The 14,466-nt window shown below is 39.3% G+C and overlaps 1 long non-coding RNA gene across 4 annotated transcripts in view; it reads left to right on the top strand.

Annotated features, from left to right (window-relative positions):
* The window catches only part of LOC137374493 (uncharacterized), a 40,878-nt gene that overhangs the window by 7,254 nt on the left and 19,158 nt on the right, over positions 1-14,466 (top strand). For 3 of the 4 annotated variants that reach the window (XR_010975829.1, XR_010975827.1, XR_010975830.1), the window contains exon 2: positions 6,317-6,510. This is a non-coding gene — a long non-coding RNA (uncharacterized lncRNA). Of the gene's footprint in view, positions 1-6,042; positions 6,168-6,316; positions 6,511-14,466 lie in introns of those variants that run through there. The other variant, XR_010975828.1, reaches the window with a different exon arrangement.

Genomic DNA, 14,466 nt, shown 5'->3' with positions numbered 1-14,466 from the left:
ACCTTGAATTACAACATTGGGAATGGCCCATGACCTACATGAGAGTTTGGACTGAGCTATGTGGGCAATTGACCAATGAACTGCATGTAAGAGTTCACACTATGAGCGGACAGAATATACCCCAAATAAGCAAACTGAGGCGCAAAAATGTGCCCATAAGGACCCTATTGTAAATGGGCTTTTTTTTAAATAAAAAAGTCATGTGATAAGCTGTCAGGAGTTCAACAGCAGTTCAGAGAGACATGGTCAAAGCTTCAGTTCCTTTTCAAGTGGACCATGTCAATTTTAATAAACTTTCAATCAGTTCAGACAACTTGTTAATCGTGGGATGGACCAAATAAAATTGAAAAAGAAGTCATGTACATGTGTTTGTGAGTGGTAAAAGATTAGAATGAGGTCTCGTGGTTTGAATTGTACAGCAATTGGTGAGGTTTTACAGCTGGATCAGTTAAAGGGGTGATGAAGTCACATGATAAAATTGTAATGCTCTCTTACATTTATAAACCAGAGCATGAAATAATGATTGATGCAATTCTATAATTTTATCACCAATTGTATTGAATGCAAAAATGTAATGTTTTAACTTTTTGTTTTAATAAAGGTATAAAATCTAAATTAATAGTTGTAGGTGTATATTCTGCCATGTAAACTTTCCTTGGCATCATATGTTTTTTCAACACAGATAGCACCTGGGTACTTTACATTTCAGAAAGCTTTCCTGTGAGGAAATGGGAGCCTTTTAAGGATTCATACAGTATTTCCAATCTGATTTCCTCTGTTTCAGGTGTACCAACATTATAAGTGCATTCTTTATAAATGTGCTTTAAGATTTTGCTATATTTTTGTGCACAGAGGAATATTTTTCTCCTGCTTTATTGCATGCCATTTTCTATTTTTTCTTCTTTGTAAATCTGCCCAAATGTACATAAGCAACTGCTTAAATGTTAAAACTGTAGATTATACAAATGAGCTGGCATAATGCCAATCTGTCACTTGGTTGTTGGTCTAATGTACCTATTTGTCTGCTTTTCAGTAATTGCTAATCATTGGAAGCTTTTTGCTCTGAGTTCATGAAAGCTTTTGAGCCTGTGATGCTACAGTGGTTAAGACAATTTGTTGAATCCAATAATGTTAGGCAGATCTGTGTGGATCCCAGACTTCTCCACAATACCATCAATGTCACTCTGTGACTAGCCAGCATAAAGGATAACTTAAACTGAGCAGCTTGGGCAGGTGTGTTTTTCTCACCCTCTTCTCCCCCTTCTGCCAGGTATATATGTGCATCTGAAAACCCAGTCAAAAATAACCAAAGCTCAGTCCTGGCCAATTCCAGGTAGACCTGACCTTCACTTCTCAACACACCACCCATGTTTAATCCCAGCATTTCCTTCAATTCTGAATCATGTCGATGAAGTCTATCCAATCAGATGATTACATATCCAGTTTAATTATTTCCTGAGGTACCCATGTCAATTAACCCAAACGTGTGTAGACTTTCAGGTACCCAGGCAGTCAACTGCACTGAATACCTACAGGAGCTTTAATTTCACAGAACAGTTGCTTCCTTTGATTTCATTTTTGAGCTGCTATTGTTACGACTGAGGCAGGAGGAGTGTACAGTCTTTTTTTGTTCCACTTCTCCACAGGTCACAACGTATATTTTTTAAAATGTTTACCCAGTTAGAAAGTTTAGAATCATAGAAAGAATAGAATCATAGAACGTTTAAGGCACAGAAAGAGGCCACTTGGCCCATCTTGTCTGTGCCAGCTGAAAAACGATCCACCTATTCTAATCCCACCTTCCAGCATTTGATCTGTAGCCCTGTAGATTACGGCACTTGAGGTGCATATCCAGACTCCTTTTGAATGTGTTGAGGGTCTCTGCCTCAACTACCCTTTCAGGTAGTGAGTTCCACACCATCACCACCCTCTGGGTGAAAAAGTCTTTCCTCATCTCCCCTCTAATTTTTCTACCAATCATTTTAAATCTATGCCCCCTCATCATTGACCTCTCTGCTAAGGTGAATAGACCCTTCACCTCCACTCTATCCAGGCCCCTCAAAATTTTTTACATCTCAATCAGATCTCCCCTCAGCCTTCTCTGTTCCAAGGAGATTAACCCCAGCCTATCCAAATCTTTCCCCATGGCTGCATTTTTCCAGTCCTGGCAACATCCTCATAAATCTCCTCTGTACCCTCTCTAGTGCAATTACATCCTTTATGTAATGAGGTGACCAGAACTGTGCACACTACTCAAGTTGTGGCCTAACCAATGAGTTGTACAGTTCCAGCATAACCTCCCTGCTCTTCTATTCTGTACCTCAGCTAATAAAGGAAAGGATTCCATATGCCTTCTTAACCACCTTATTGACCTGTCCTATAACCTTCAGGGATCTGTGGACATTCACTCCAAGGCCCCTTACTTCCTCCTAAGAGTGAATATCCACAGATCCCTGAAGGTAGCAGGACACAGCATCGTTTTAATAATTATGGGAAGTGAACCCTTTTCTTATATGCCCTATCTTGACTACTGGCAGGTGCTGACATAAATCTATAGACAAGTAAGTTGAAAACAAATGAAATGATTCTGCACCCTGCAGTGGCCACAGGTAAGAGAACAAGAAGTGGGACCATTCTGAGCTGTCGCTGCAGTGATGTTACCCAAATGCCAGCAACACATGATCGTGTGGCAAGGACTTGTTGCTGCATCTTATTTTTAAAAAAAATTCAATTTGGTTTACTGCAGACAAGTGTGGTGAATGGTGCTCGCATGTATTCGTTGTTTAAAGGAGGAATATTTTTGAGGTTAAGATGATACAAAATGTGCAGATGTGCACCCACAGAGGCATTATGGATAGGAAAGAGGAAATTCCTCCTAGTTTAATCCCACACACAGTGTCTTCAGATTTTCTTTTCAAAAAAGGGATACAACATACTTAAGTCCTCTCAATATGGTTTATTTTAAATTCTTTATCCATCCTCACTGAACAGCTAAGTCTTTGGTTAGGTTGAAGATAACTTGGGGGCTGAAGTAAGTAACACCAGAAGTAAAATTGCCGTGAAGAATTTATTACTCCACTATTAGAACTCTCTAAGGCATATGCCACCTAAGATTTTTAACAGGGGCTCCTGTTGATGACTTAGGAAATAAATGATGTGTAAAGTTATCTGGGTTACTAAAGTCCTAGATTCAATCCCCAACTTGCAACTGATCTTAGGCAGAGTGGAGGTAGTGGCTACAGTTGGCTGCATATGTTAGGAAAGTGAACATTTCTCAGGGCTACAGCTCTGTTCACTATCCAGCCTTCTCTGAAATCGCACATGTATGGATGTTGAGTGAGGTTAGAATCAGCCTATGATGGTCACTATGAAATGCCTCTAGCTCAGCAGAGATAGGAGGTAAAACCTTGGACTTTCCTGCTCCTGTATGGCTCAAAATCCTGCTGGGGAGTATATTTACCAGATGAGGCATTAGACAGCCAGCCAATATTTAGCTTCTTGACAAAGTACAAAATTGGAGGACAGAAGCAATTAGTTATTTTGTGTAGTCATCCAGTGATTGGCTACAGTTTTGTCCAATGTTTGGACAGAATCTGTCATCATACTCATGAATGGTGCATACTACACATCAACCAGAAATTCGAGTGGAATCTCTGCAAAGTTTTGTCCCTAACTATCCACCTGCAATCAAGTGAGAAGAAATTTTGAGATGTAATGAAAATATGTACTTATGTTTTTTATTTTGTTTTAATTTTTTTTTAAACCCCATAATACTTAATAGGACAGCATTTATAAAGGAAAGAATTTAGCAGACTTTTTTTATTTGTAAACAAACATGTGATGTGATAAGTAATTTTAAACACATCTTGTCATTGGCATGTGATGCGAGTAGTTAAAATGATACATGGCTTTTCTGGCACTTCAGCCTGTCAACTTAAAAACTAAGATTTGCTACACTTTTTTATGAAGACAGTGCACCTTTAAGTTGTAACTGTGTACCTCATTTGTTCTTTACTGGCTATCTGGATATCAAGTGTTGCAGTAACTGCGTGTAATATGCTGCACAGCTCTGTATGGAGTAATTAGACTGATTCATGCTATTCTGACATCTTTACTTAATTTAACCTACTGCAAAACAAACTGTACTGCATGAAATGCACTCCATCTGCCTCAAAACCTCAGTGACACATCACACATGATTCAGACGCTGCCCACTCCCTCCCCCAAAAGCAGCCCCCTCTTGTTTACGCTTCAGTCCTAGTAGAAAGCCCTTTAACTCTCTTTGAAGCTGGCAGTTGCAGTGCTGTGTGTTAAACTAACCAGATCACCAGTGCCCAATTATAGGAAGAACAGCAACACTAGAGAAGCTGTGATTGAACAGTATTGATACCTGGATTGAATTTAAGTTGGTATGTATTATTACTGATTCTAGAAATTGCTTGTTAGTTTCTGTTCAAACAAAACAAGAAACAAAGATGCAAATTTTGTAAAAAGATTTGTTATATTTGAGATCTGACATGTAAATTTACTCTCAAGGTGGCATCAGTTTTCCCTAGATCTGCTGTCACTTTATTTAAAGAGGCACTCTCATTCTAAAATATTGTTTGACAAACAGGTTTTTATCTGCACATAATCATTTCATTTGTGCATGAGATCATCAAGATTAAAATGACAAGACACACTGGCGACTCTTTCTTCTAAATGCCAAATTTTTCATTATTATAGTCTCCATTTAAAAAAAAAGTCCCTTTCTTATACCCTCCATCCCAAAGAGCTTCTGGAACTCAGGCAGGATAGTGACACATAACCATTTTCTACCCACCCAGCTCCCACCTCACCACACACACACACACACACGTCGTCAGAGAAAAAAAATTAAAAGGAGGATAGAATGTAAGAAAAAAGCACCTGCCTAAGCAGCATGTTACAACCAGTAATGGACTCTATGTTCAGAGGGTAGAATACTATTACAATGAAGTTTCTGCATTGGTGCTATCTCAGTCCCTTGCAGTGTTTACTTAGGGTGGTTTTGGTAATAGCTGCTAAGTGACACAAAAGTGTTATATAGTTGTAATGGACTAGTTAATTTTATTAACTATCCATATGTAGTTGTAATTTGGGGCTGAATGTCACTATCTTGTTTGAAATTATCTTCATTGAGGCTGCAGGTCAGATTCAGTTTGGTATTTTGTAAAGAGAGGGTTTGTCGTGTTTTGCAGTAAAATATTCCATTAACTTGTTGATGAGCTTGACATAATATGGGGCAGTTAGTCATATAGCAGTTATTTTATTTACATTTATTTAAATTATAATTGTCTATTTAATGTAAGCATTGTGGAGTCAAAGTAGCTTTCTTATAGCACACAGATGTATAAAAGGACTCTAACTATGTAGTTACAGACTTACGACTAACTTTTTAAATGTAGGCTAAACTGAAACTAATGCCTACATTTTTATGTGGTTTCAACAGAATAGAGTTGGAAACAGGTTCTCCCATTTAGGAATAAATCCGTCATAAACCACAAATAACTGTCATTTGTGGAATAATCTCACTGTATCACCCCCACTGTGCACCCTTTATGCGTTGACTGAGTAACCATACCATGTTGATATCAATAGTGTTAAATAATCCTGCCAGATTATTTGAGGATGAGGGAAAATAAATGGGATAATGGCTGCATTGGAAGTTGTAGGCCCATTTCAGGATGTACTCCCCGTGTAGGGGGATCGTTCAAATACCGCCAGACGTTTCCCTTATTTGGATGAAGGCCATTCCTCTTATGTATAAGGCAGGGGAGTTTCCTGCTTGTAGCGGCTGTAGGCATAGCCTGGGCGTTTTCTGCCTTTTTTTTTTGAATGGATGGCCTTTTCCTAACCCCAGCCTAGCCCCTGATTGAGAACTTTGTGTAATGTGTAGGGATTGGTCATGTGATTGGCAGACTGAGTATTGGGTGAGACTCAGCGATTGGCGCTTGTCTATAAGAACAGCCGTGTCTCTATTCTGAGCTGCCTGGAGCCTTCCTCCGCTACAGTCAGTCGCTCGCTCGCGCCGACAAAGCTGAGGGAAGCCAGTCATGTATCAGAAGCAGCATTGTCATTGCAACTGGCCACAACCAGAGCAGACAGTGTAGTCACCTCGGACTTGGATTACTCAGCGACAGTGCAGGGTGATTGAGTTTTAACCGGCACGTTAAGATTTGTTCCCTAGTTAAAGTGAAAAGAAATGCTTTTAAACCACCACCAGCAGCGACATGTGTGGTCTGAGGTTTTTCTCTTTTTTTACTTATTTATTTTTCTGTTTTTTTTTGTTGAACAGGAATGAAAATCGTTTCTTTAAAGAGTTCACGTGTCAGCAGTAACCAGAAGTGTCATCCAGTAGCAAGATTTGTTTAAAACTTTTTAAAAAGGCAGTAGTGTAACGGAGGGGACTTCCAGCTACTAACAGCAGCCTGCCATGAGGAAATACTGATGAAAGAATGCCTGACTGTAGAGATGACTTAATCAGACTGGGTGAGTGAACAAATCCTCAGTAATTTATAGTTTTCCTTCAATATTGCAAATATTGTACTAAATCATTTAGAAACTGTTTTGTATAGATTACATTTGAAATACACTTTCAAGTAAAACAAAAGTAGATTTGTTTATATTGTAGTGAATTGTCAATGTGTAAGCTGCCCGTCAGTACTGGTGTAATAACTTGCACTCTGTTGTGACATGTGGGTTGGTCTGATTGCCTTATGTTAAAATTTTGGGTGCCATGTGTTTCATAGCTTTAAAAGCATTGTTATAGTCATGTGAATTTTCTTATGGGCTTTGTGTAACTTTCAATGCTGAATGTTGCAAAGTGTAGTCAAAGAGGCTTGGAGAATCATGTAGCATTTCTTATGAGCATTTAGGTGTGGAAAACTAACCTTGTTCTGTTTTTCTCTGGTTGGAAGACTTCAGTACTTGAAGGGTTACTGGGTAATACTTGTAAATCTAGTTGGACTCAATTGTAATGGTGTTATGGTATTTGGTGAGGGAGGGGATGATTAGGAAACACAGGGGTACAGGGGTCAAAATGAAACGAGAATTTGCAGGCAGCCTAATAGCTACCTGTAAGCTAAAGCGTTGAACAGGAAAAGAATAATAAAAGAGCAGCAATAAAAGAAGTTAGTTTAAGATAAGCCTGATGATTAAGGGTGGAGCTCCCAACAACCATTACAGAAACTGTCAGGGCCTTGGCGTCAATAACTGTATATACTCTTATTAAAGGTGTGGTCCAATCCCATGTAAGGTGCCTCAGTTTCAATTTGTGTGAAAGAGTTTAATTGTCACTCCCTTGCAGATTGGCAGTTAATGCCAGGAAAAGGAGTGCATGACTGTCCATGAAGAGGCAGACAGCACTCCCAAGCTACCTGTCATTCAGTTTTTGCTGGGAGGAATGTTAGCAAAAATAGTCCAAAACATGCTTTCTTTTTGCTCCCTGTAAACTATAGGAACAATTCATAATTGTAGTAACATTTGACCTTTCTGATTTGCATGTAGAAGGGAATCATATTTAAAAAATAGTTTTTAATGGTGGTAAGGAACCCTTGCCTTTTGGGCAATATGAATGAAAAGCAAGCCTTCAAGACAACCAAAGCCAGCATGCCCTTATTTAAATTGACTTTGAATATTTTTTTAACACCTAGTGCCAAATGAGAAGATTGCCTAAAATTGCGAAAACAACTCCCACACATTAGGACTAGGGAACAGGAAAATCGGGCACTATTCATAATGTTGATGACACCCATGTCACTGCCCACACACAATCTAACACTCTCACTTGCACAAGAAAGTGTAACAAACTTAAGAGATAATAAATTAAGCACTCTGTACCTTGGTTGTACATTGTATGTGGCACAAAGATCATTAAGCTTGCGGGCGCGTCGGACACGGCCAGTGGCTTGACCTTGTTTGAAGTGGGTGAACCTAATGGTACATCCACTGCCACAGGCCCCTAGCATAATTTCTTGGAGGTCGCATGAAACTACCATAGAATCTTCTAATTTTATAACAGGAGGCCATTTGGCCCATTACACTTGTGCTGGCTTTCTGAAAGAACTATCCATTTAATTCCATTGCCCTACATTTTCTCCATACATTTTTAATTATCTTTTATTTTTCAAGTTTTTCTCTTTTTAAAAAAAAACTATAATGGATTTTGCTTCCATCACTGTTTCCAGTAGGGTGGGTAGCCAATGTCCTAACAACCTTCTGTTTTAAAAGTAAATAAATGAATATTGCTCCCAACATCTTCCATTTTAGGTGATTATCTTAAATTCTGCTCCTCTGGTTACAATAATGAAACCTTGTTTGAGGTAAATAGGATTTAAAAAAATAATTCTTAACATCTTCATTAGGTGTCCTCTTAACTTTTTCTGTTCTAATGAAAAGAGCCCCAATTTCACTACTCTCATCCTAACTAAAGCTTTTCAGCCCAGTTATCATAAATCCCTTCTGTACCCTCTCCTTGGTCTTCACATTCTTTCCTAAGATGTCCAAAGCTGGACACAATAGTCTAACTCCAGCCGAACCAACGATTTGTATAGGTTTAACATTTCCTCTGTTTGTGTAAGCACCCATCTGGATGATCAGCTGAGTTGAATGTGATCCCTACAGAGGGTCACAACTTGTAAAAGGGCTGCAGAAAATATTGTATGAGTGATTCCAGAACGAACTAATGAGTTTCAAGAATACAAGTAACTTTTGAAGTTTCATGGATGTAGAATATGTAGTGGCCAGGTTTCCTTGGCAGTTCCACCAGACTTCTGCAATTCTGCTTAGAAAAAGGACAAGACCCAGAAAAGACAAATTAGTTGCAAGTTCCCAGGGTACAGTTCCCACCTACACCTTGCAAGTCAAAGAATGAGACACACTGTGAGATTCCAGGCCAGGCTTGAGTTCCTGAAAATTGGGCATTTAAAAAATAAATAAATTGGGTTCTGCCCCCTCTGTACACAGGGTGCTGATTGGCAAAGGGCCTGGGCATCCCACACCCCTGGTGTGGCCTGGCACTGGAATTTCTACTAGCATGGGGCTGATATGCAGATGAGATGCTCTCCTACTGATCCGACCGATTGAGGTCGGTGCTAGTATAGCTGCCGGGATCCTGGCCCACAGATTTTTGGGGTCATGGTACTCGCTTTAAAATTTTGCCCTAGTGAAGTTTTTTTAATATTGAAAGTAAAGGATTTATTTACTCAGTTGGCTGCTGCACCAGCTAGTCTTCTGCTTATTGTGCAATAGATATGATTCTTAACCCTGCAGGAACCTTGTCTGCCTTGTTCATTTAGGTCAGATTAGTTTTAAGTGTTTAAATGGTTTTTGCACGTTGTATGACAGGGACCAAAGTGGTATCTGCTCAGGCCAAGGATTACTGTAGGTCACATGGGGTATTTGAGTCACGCTTTCACTAAGTTCATGGTTAGGAATTCTGCTGACTCAATATGTCACCTCACACTTGTGTTAAAAATGGCATTGTGATCAGTCAGTTTAATGACGGAGCCATTATGAGGGCTTGTGTGCAGTATCATGGAATTTTTGAATTTCAAAGTTCTAAACAAGCATAACTTTAACACCAATTAAATTCATTGTTGGCCAACAAAAATGCATCTTTGTCTTTTCATACCAACTAAGCATGATCCATTGGAGGGGCCTCACTGTGCTTTTGGTTTGAAGCTTCTCCAGCTAGTATGGTTGATAAAAGTTGTGGAGGAAGGGCCTCCTACTAAATGAGTAATGTTCTACAGAATGGGTGGGGGTGTAATTTCATAGAATTTAATGGGTGGAAGTGTGAGTTCTTCCCACATAAGTTGATACACAGAGCAAGCCATGAAGCAGCTGAAGATGATGACACTTTGGCTGAGTAATAATAATTTTCAGTCCACCGTGGTTAGTGTTATCTCCATCATAATGTTACCTCCAGCATTGGTTGTGTGTCTTACCTGTTTATGACCTATTCTATTCATGATCCCCCTGATCTGTTCACTAGTAATGTAGTTATCAACTAAAATTGTTTTTCATGCCCTTTGGCCAATTTTTTATACTGGAAAATAGTCAAATAATTTAAATTTTTTGAAATTTCCTTTATTTTTACACATTACAAAGATTGATGCTAAGACTAGACTGCTGTGGATTATTAGCAGGTGCTTCTATTAAAAGGCATAGTCAGTGCAGTGAACTGCATGTTTGGGTAGTCACTGTAGAGTAGAATCTGTTCTAAACCATTGGTGATGCTGTTAATATTGGGATGTGACAAGAATAACTTGGGATATTGCCAATTTCAGGGATTGCCTTTTGAGATCAGTTTCCGTGTGATTTCATGGGAGATCTTCAGTCTTCTGGCTCACTCCTTTATGCTCCATTTTGTGGTGGCAATTTACCCACTTCCATATAGAAAGCAAAATGCCAGACTTGGTACAAGCATCACACATGAAGTAAATAGAGAGATGCAACCAATAGCCATGTTCTGGCCTGTGGCCACAGAGTGATGGGAGGCGGATTTACTCCCAGAATCTCTATGAAGAATCTTAATCTCCCTCATCTATAGGAGGGAAAAGGAAGGAAATTTGGGAAATCACGCTGAAATGCTTCACCATATGGTGATGGGAAGATAACTATAAACCTGGTCTGCCACCTGGCATTTCATGATGGCGAATACAATATTAGTGGCTGGGCGCAGACATGCACATTGAAAATCATTGAGATTTTAAGGCAATTTCTTCATTCTTCCTGACTACACTACACACTATTCGACATTCCATTTTAACTTTCTCATTGGTTGTAAAAGCCCCATGGAGTAGTGCACCATCAGTTCCTTTTTGGAGTTAAAGTTTCTCAATTTTTTTCTCTCTGAAGTTGGTATACTATTTTTACACAGGAATGAAGCAAAACATCTTGCTTGCAAAGACTGGATGACCCAGAAAACTAGTGTCTTTTCACCTTTTGGCATTTCAGTTTGAAGCCAGGTCAAAGATAAAGATTCCCTTTCAGTTGATTGTAAGAATGAAATGAGTTTGGCTACAACTCCGTTCCGGCAAAAAGTTGTCCATAATTTTGATGTAATTGGTAATATCTCTGTCAGATGCTCCATGCCTATAAGACTGGCTAGTGTGGATAATGGTGTAGTAGGGAGCATTCTTCTGCAATTGAAGGAGTGATTAGCAACAGAAATTCTATTTAGTGCACTGATCATTTTTATTACTCAATGGTGAGAAGATACTGTAACGGTATGGAAAATACTGCCTAGTCTCTCGTTTAATCTCCACACCACAAGGCATGCTACTCATTTTATCCACCCTAGAATGGTGAAAGGCTAAATTGGCCTTGCTTTTCTGAAATTGCAGTTGAAGTCAATCGCTCAGACATATTAGATGGGACATTGTTGCATTTGCTTGTGTTAAATTTCAGCTGCTCATGCTTGATACTGTCTGGAGGTGACTAAGATGGAGAAATATTCTAATCATCATTGATATCAGTGTGAGAATCCTAGCAACAAAAAGCAATTTTTGTGAGTGCTAGTAATGTGTAGTAAATGATGCTATACACCTGACTTCAGTGTCAATGACCCTGATTGTCAAGCACGCTAAATATTCTTGTACTTACCTGAACCATTGCCTTAAAGGTTTCATGTAAAAGTATTTATCGGATTTTTTGGGTGTACAAATCATTCAAATCAATCCGAACTCATCTTGTGTCATTTAGATATGGCATCATTGCATTGAAAGTGATGAATACTTCTGGATCTTCTCCCTTTCCAAGCCAAAAATTATCTGTCAAGGACTTTTTTTTTGAATGAAGACATTAATCCATTTGTTGTTTTTTGGTCTTCTGCTGCAGCTGTATGTGATTTCTGACGAGTACATCTGGTTATTTACCACCTCTTGCAGTGCTAATCTAGAGCTGGTTACTCTTGGTGAAATCCAGAGTGCCATGCTTTTTGTTTTTGCTCCCTCCTTTTATAGGGAAGCACCAGACATGTTCATTCATGGTTTTTCCCAGCAAGAGACCAGTGACTGGGACTCAGCACATGGGGAACCATGAGCTGAAACACTTAACGATCATATTATAGTTTAGTACAATGTTATCCAAAAACCTGTTCTGCTCCCAGACCATTTACTTTCTTTACCATTATTTTTTTACTTTTTTCTCTTCCTTTCACCAACCTTTTTAATGTCAACTAATAAAATTTAGGGAATGTTTCCTATACTGTAATACCAGATTCCTTCCACTGTGCTGCACCTGTATGCCGAGACCTTGTACATTTGCAGTACCTGATTCTACCCACTAGATGGGTATTTTTTTTCTATGTAACCACAACTAGATATAATGCTACCAACTGTCATCTTACAAATTCTTTATTTATAGCATACACTTACCACTACTGCTTTTCTAGACTGGCAATCCAAGCTGGGTTTTCACCTATTGGTCAACAGAGGGAAAATTTCACCCACAGCTCTACTAGTACATCATGAAATTCTCCCTTCTCTTGAATTGTTGCCTGACAATGTGATGACACTTTCACTATTTTGGTAAATTACCACATTCTAATTATTCAACACCCTAGTATGATTCATTGATTTGTCATTTGCAGATGGGTTACCTTACATTTCTGAACATTAAATGTCAATCCTCAGACTAGTGGCACTTTTGGATCTTGCACACTGGCGGCCATTGCCTGTTATGGTTTGAACCATTTTTTGAGAACTGCTAGAAGTGAATAACTCTGCCAACCAGGGACACTCTGAGCTGGGGTGATAGCTGCTACAGTCTGAGATAGATATGGTTTAGTTTCTAAACTGCCAAATGTCTTGTCCCAGTATAAATTTTTATTTGACATTTTTGTCAACGTTTTGTTCATTCTTGAGGGAAAAACCCTGCCCAGGTGCCAATCTCAAATCAACTGATCGGAGCGATGTCTGTCTGCGGTCTGCATAATCCCACTCTTTGTCAGAAGTATGTGTGGTGGTGAGCAGGCTGCAAGATGAAAAATGTTAACAAAAATAATAAATACTAGTAAAGTATGTGTGAGGAAGCCCTTTTTTATTTTAACTTAATGGTCAGAAAGTCCCTAATACTGTACCACAGGCCACTTCCAGAAATACTTGGATTTCTGTTGAGAGTTGATAGCTGAGCAGTTCCAGTATTAGGACAGTTACTGACTCACCAATAATTAAATATTTAATTTTAATGGTTCACCACATTTCTGTATGAACTGTCTACTGTGCATATTTGAACATATTTGTGTAAAATGTTATGCTTTTTACACTGACTTGAACACAACACTAACTAATGTGTGCTAACTGAGTGCAACAGGTGGCCAGCCAGATGCGCTTAAATTAATGAATCTAAATCCTGTAGATTCTAAATGTTGCTAAATCTGAATAATAAAAAAGTTAATGTGAACAGCTGCTCTACGTTCAGCTCCTCCTCAGCCCTTCACTTTTGCCTCTTATTTTTTCATGTATATTGTCTTCCTTTTGAAGGCCCCTCTCAAATCTTGTTTGCTTTTGAAAATGGAGTCCTGCACAAACTATTAATGTGTATATTTTTAGTTTATTCATTTTATTAGCCTTTGCCGTCTTTACTGAAGGTACTGACTCTTGCTATGATCCATTTCCTATGATCCTGGTCAATGTTCCTCATTGTCATGCCCAAGTTGTGTACTGCATGTGGGATCCAAGGCAGTAAGTGTTATCAGGCTATTCAGCGTGAGAGGCATCATCTGAGCATGATTCTGCTCTCACGCCACTGCATTTGTAGAGACCACTTTTTAATGTAGAAGAACTTAATGCCTCTAAAGCACCTTTTTTTTATCGGGGGGAGGAAAAGCGCAGAGCCCAAGATAGAAATATTATGAACATTGACCAAGAAAGGGATTCTCTTAAAGGAGGATTGAGAGGTGGCAAGGCAGTGCAGTTTAGGGAGGGTATTCTAGAGAATGAGGCTTAGGCAGCTGAAGGCATAGCTGATGGGGTGCAGTAGAGGGGGGCACACACGAGGCTAGGGTTGGAGAGTTTGGGAAGGTTTTGGGGCTGGAGAACATTTGCAACAGGGAGGGGTGAGGCCATGAGGGATTTAAATGCAAGGATTACATTTGAGATTTGGCACTCTGGAACAGTGTTAATTTTGCTGAACAAGGAAAGAGATGATGGATGAATGGAACCTGATGTAGAATAAGACACAGGCAGCAGAGGTTTGGATGACCTGAAGTTCACAAAGGATGGAGGATCGACTGACCAGGGCAATATTGGAGTGGTCTAACCTAGGAGTGATGGCTTCAGCAGCAGACAGGCTGAGATGGTGCTGGAGGCAGGTGATGTTGGAGATGGAAGGAGGCAGCTTTTGTGACTGAGTGGAGCTGTGGACCCTACATCCTCTGTCAGGTAGGATACCAAGAAAGCATGGAATCTGTTGTAAGCATATGGAGATTATAACTTCAGT

The sequence above is a fragment of the Heterodontus francisci genome, chromosome 10 (assembly GCF_036365525.1).
Source record: "Heterodontus francisci isolate sHetFra1 chromosome 10, sHetFra1.hap1, whole genome shotgun sequence".
Lineage (NCBI taxonomy): Eukaryota > Metazoa > Chordata > Chondrichthyes > Heterodontiformes > Heterodontidae > Heterodontus > Heterodontus francisci.
This window is presented reverse-complemented; position numbering and strand designations above follow the sequence as displayed.